General features: G+C 40.1%; 1 long non-coding RNA gene across 2 annotated transcripts in view; it reads left to right on the forward strand.

Moving 5' to 3' along the window:
* Window positions 1-2,140, forward strand: part of LOC108445064 — a 37,672-nt gene extending 35,532 nt beyond the window's left edge. For both annotated transcript variants that reach the window (XR_001859810.1, XR_001859809.1), the window contains 2 exons: window positions 1,331-1,533; window positions 1,967-2,140. This is a non-coding gene — a long non-coding RNA (uncharacterized LOC108445064). The remainder of the gene's footprint in view (window positions 1-1,330; window positions 1,534-1,966) is intronic.
* Window positions 2,141-5,344: the final 3,204 nt, after the last annotated feature.

The raw sequence follows: 5,344 nt of genomic DNA on the forward strand, positions 1-5,344 counted from the left end.
AGTAAAGTGACTCTGCAGGAGTAGAGAGACAATTTACTCAGGAAGTTTAAGACACATGGACTTTGGTGCGTGTAAGCCCACCATGTGCCAGGAAGCCAAGCTACCCCTGGGTGTTTCATCCTGACGGGTAAGCCACTGAAAATCTGCAGTACCAGATTTTTTTCAATGCATTTAGCTTCTTTCATCAATTTTCTGAATCTTCTTAGAAATCCTGATAGCCCAGTGCTCCCTCTGTGAATAAATAAAAACCTTCTGAGCACTTTCAGGTATTTATTCAAGTATTTGTTTTGGAGCTGGAGTCTTCTCTTTTGCATTTCAGCATAGAAAGTACCAAGTGATTTTATATGAAATGATGTGGTCAATAAATTTTAAGGACAGAAGAGCCATTACTGTAAGCCTATCTACTGCAGAGCACAGACACAAAGAATTCATCCAGTAATTCAGAATTCAAAAATACATCTGAACACATCTTAGTTAGTCTCCTGTCCCATAAATCAAGAACTTTAAATTTTAGCTTGTCTTAATCTGATTAATGCTCAGACAAAAGCTGTCTAAGTTACTTAATCAAATACTTAACCAGTCAAAAACATGATTTCAACTTTTTTTTTTTTTTAATGCAGGAGAATTCCCAGTTTTCTATGCACAGAATAGAAAAAAGTTTGGGGTTTTCTTATGAAAAAATTTTTATTTTCATATTTCAGTTAATACTAGCTTTTTATTTTAAATAGTAAATAGATATAATTACATTACTCTAAATAACTGGAAAAAATATTTTCTTCAACCTAGACTGGTTTGGGAAGATTTCAGTTAAAAAAATAAAATTTGTATATTCTAATTTAGGTCAAACCCATTTTTCAGAGACTAAAATCCTCATAAGAAGGAATACTACCAACAATTTTTGAACTAGATCCAGTTAGACAAGATTTGTGCTTTTAAATTCATATTCCTGCCTCTGAAATTCTATTTTAAATAAGCACTTATGCAGTATTTATAGCATAAAAACACTATGTGTTTTTTGTGTTTCTTATTATTGCCATTGCTATGACATCGATTGCAGCTGCATTAATGAAATATTTTCTGAGCCCAAATTTAATCTCACTTTTACCACTGTAAGTACACTGACAAGAGATAAGAATTAATGAATCAGTATGCTCATAGACAACACTGATTATGAGAGACACTATTCCTGGCCTCAGACAAAAAGAATTAATGTGTGTTTTGTTATGAAGATCATATTCCACAGATAGATGAATGCCTCGCTGGAAGTTCAGTCTGGCGATGTGAGACAATAGTCCCAAGAACCAAATGGATTTCATTGCTTCTTTTGTAGAGCCATGGAGCAGAGGCTTCCTGAAAACAAGAAAGAAAATCAGTAGAGAATGTTGGGACATCGTGATGCCATTACCAGCCATTGCTTTGGAAAGAACCTGTCAGAAACACCAACATATTCCAGCTGGAACCCAGAGGACAGGAAAGCCACAAGCCTGCCTGAATTCCCACTGACTCACAGTCACAGAAGTTCAGAAAACTAAGGTGAATTATAGTTATTTCTAAATTATTTTAATGGAGTCATTTATTTTTATAATCACTAATATAAATTATTAGGCAGAATATGTGAGGGGAGATTTACTCTATTTTCTCTTTTACAGAATTAATTATCAATGTCTTTCACCTGCATTGCTTTATATGTGTTAACTTGTGTATCTGGGTTGTAGTTATGGTATAACTATAAATGCATCAATGTACAACAAAGTTCTTACAAACACATTTCTACAACTGTATTTAGCTGGCACTTGAAAACTACTGTTTTCTTGGAGGAGGAGGAAAGATAAAACTGTATAAATTTCACTGTTACAAATAAGGCAGTGTAAGATGGGTCTTTTTCAGGAAGTATAAATCAAAAGCAAGAAAAAAATCACTTAAAATGTAAGTGACATTTATGTTAATCTTATCCTCTTTGGTCCAGTTTGACAGACTGCTGCTGTCCTATATAAATCAACTTTAACTCCCATTTATGGGCAGGAAGAAGAAAACTCTGCCTGAGACCTTATGTTGCTACTGAAACCAGATTTCTGTTTCTTTCAAGACAAGAAAATGCAAATACCAAGATGGAGGAAAGTGAATAAAATTTTGACTTCTGCCTCTCGTTGCATCTTTTCCTCATCAGCCACTGCTAGAGAAACGAGTTCAACCCAATAACCTGACTGGCAGTCCAATCCGGCCACGAGTGCCAGTTCAGCTTGTGTGGCTGGGGGGGGCAGCCCAACTGACAGACAAAAGCCAGTGACAGCTGACTGAGCAAGCAGATTGGAAGGCAAAAGCACATAAAAAAACCCCAACAAAAACCAAACCAAAACACCCGAAACATATAACAACTGGGAGTTGAAAAAAAACCAAAAAAGCTAAAACACACCACCACCACCAAAAAAAAAAATAAAGACAGGAGAAAAGCAAAGACCATGGCTGTTATCAGGAGGCAGCCAGGGAGGAAAGGAAATCTCTTCTTCCAACTTCCCTCTCTCTGTCATTGCTGACTTCAAAGTATGGGGGGATCAGAATAAATTGGCAGCCAGAAAGCAAAGGGGCAACAGCAGGTGTGATGTAAGGGTCTGCTTCTAGGTCTCACCCATCGTTTCACTTAATCATATGCTTAAATTTAGTGATTAATTAATCATAAAATGGTTCGGGTTGGAAGGGACGTTAAAGATCATTTCATTCCAACTGCCTGCCATGGGCAGGGACACCTTCTGCTAGAACAGGTTGCTCAGAGCCCCATCCAACCTGGCCTTACATCAGGCCTGGAAATTGTATCTAAAAGCAATGGTGTTTGCCTCTATGGAAAATTATCCATGCAGTTTTCTCTGCTCTACTTCTTTATATAGCTTTTGAAAATCTAAAGCCACCCAAATGATGAAAGACCACCATTTCCCTTGACTTTCAGAAGTTACTCAAGGGCCTCTGCCAGTCCCTATGACAATCAAGAAAATGGCTTTTCAGCAGTGGACGTGGCCTGTTTGTTGTCCTACAGTCTTTTTTTCCCGGAGGAAGATGCTTTAAGCCGGCTCTCCTGCTAAGTCTGTGTCTGTAACACTGCAGGATGTGCCAACCGTGGTTTTAAACTCATTGCTGTCAAGAGGAACACAACCTTTGACAGGAAGCAAGCAGCCAATCAAACGTTAAATACGTACTGTGTCATTACTAGCAATAATACAGTGTTTTTGACTCCTGTGAGACAATACCCGGCGAAGGGCCGGCAGACAGAGATCATCTACGGACCAGCTAATTCTTGTTCTGCTGTTCACCTCCCTATTTCAGGGAAGACACACTTTCTCCTGCCATAGGTTGTCTAAGGGCAGCATGCCATGCCCAGGCAGCTGCCTCCAGCACTGTCCCCAGACGTCCCCAGCTCTCCAGGGCCAACTGGAAACACCAGCCTGTGAACAGCCAGCAGCACAAGGGGTTTTGTTTCATTCTCATGGGACCCCAGTGCCAGCCCAAAGAGCCAAGGTTCTGTACATGGCCCCTGTAACGGTAACAAAGCTTCCTAGTGCCAACACCAAGAGCCTTTTGGTCTGCTGGGGAGACCTTTCTTGGGGTGAAATGGAGGGAGTTCTGCTCCCATGCCTATTACTGAATTCTCCACAAAAACTGCAGGCAAGGATGCCAATTAACGCTAATTGGGATTTTTTTTTTTATATGTGGACACTTGTCCATTAGGAACTCGATTGATAGTCTGAGACAAGTGACTCATTTTGTCGTTGCCATAAAGTAACCATTGTACCATTTGGGGTTCTTGAAAACGAAAATACAGCAAGTCTCACCTGCTCCCATTAAAGCCAAAGAATTTTGCTACTAATTTAAGAGAGAATTTTGTCCTTGGATTCTGAGCACTTTACCTAGGTGTAAGTATCACATTGCTTTGTGGTGCTTTTATCCAAGAAGAACACCTTGCTGGATAAATAATATAGTCAGACATGTTGCTACTGATCTTAGCAACACCTTGTGCTTTCTTTGTAAATGCTCTTGGAGTTTTGTTTTTTTTTCTTGATGCACAGTTTAAGAAGAACCAGTTTGAGCTTTATGTCAGTACTGAAGCTGGCTTTCAGTTTCTTTTAATGTTTTCCTAAACTCTTCCCAAACACCTGTCATTGATTCATCACGAGCTGAAGACTAAAGGAGTATATAGGCTTCTCTGGTGGGAAACCACATAGTTTGGTCACAGGAGGAAACTGACAGCTCCATTATGGGCTTGTCAGAAATCAGCTACATTTAAAAGAAGACACCAGGCCCTGGGTCTTCTGCTCAGCACGAGACAGGGAAGGAACAAACGCAGAACAAAGGTGAGGGACCCCAAATGCAATTTTCAGCTGCTCACCCAGAGAAGCAGGTAGCCTGCCTAAGGCATCATTCTTACACAGCTCTCTCAGCAGGGAAACTGGTTCAGAAAAATGCTGATCATTTGGCATTTCTTTCCCTGACCCATGGTCCTAATGTGTGCCTCATATGCAAAGGCAAGATCAGAGATGACAGATCAGTTTTGCTCTCAGATACAGTCAGGTAGATGAATAAATTCAGCTCAGTGAGTTTTGGCATTTAGGAGCAACAGCTGGAAAATTCCTTTTAGCACTTCCTTGACATAAATCAGTTGATAACAGGAGGGTTTTCTTTCAGGGCAATCAGCTGCACTAGTGTCTCTGATCAGGCCCCAGCTCTCCTCAGTGTGGAGCACAGACCCTAGCCTGCTTGAGAAAACTATGGGGACAAATCTGGCCCTTGAGTTTTCTTATACATTTTGGTCAGAAAAAGGGAGGCAAGGCTTTGGAAAAAAACCCCAAAGCTTCTGCTTCTATAACTGCCTTTTTGTCAACAACTTGATTTTGACTGAAGTATAATACTATGCACAGAAATCTAAGAAGTATTATTTGATTCTTGCTTAATACCATGCCATGAAGAAAGGCTGAAATCTCATAAGAAAAGCCACAGAGTTTGGTGGACACAACACAAAGCCAAGAATGCTGTCAACAGCTTCCACTGGAATTAAGAAAAATCCCAGAATCCAGGGCTAGTTTTTCCTTCCTGCCTTGATATCCCCCTTCAACAGAAAGGCTGCTAGTAGAAGACAAACTATCTGCTGAATTCCCATAGGCATTCAGGCATGGGATGGTATAGTAGCATTTCTCCACACTTTGCCTTGCCTAATCCAGTCTGGATTCAAGTTTACCAAGCCCTGGTGTCAATGGCTTTATGTTAGGGAAGATATGTGTTATCTCAATATTCCTCTTGGGAGCCTGCTGATCATGAAATCATTCAGTGATTCAAAGGCTGTGAACTCAGTGATCTAAAA

This window comes from Corvus brachyrhynchos, unplaced genomic scaffold (assembly GCF_000691975.1).
Source record: "Corvus brachyrhynchos isolate BGI_N302 unplaced genomic scaffold, ASM69197v1 scaffold80, whole genome shotgun sequence".
NCBI lineage: Eukaryota > Metazoa > Chordata > Aves > Passeriformes > Corvidae > Corvus > Corvus brachyrhynchos.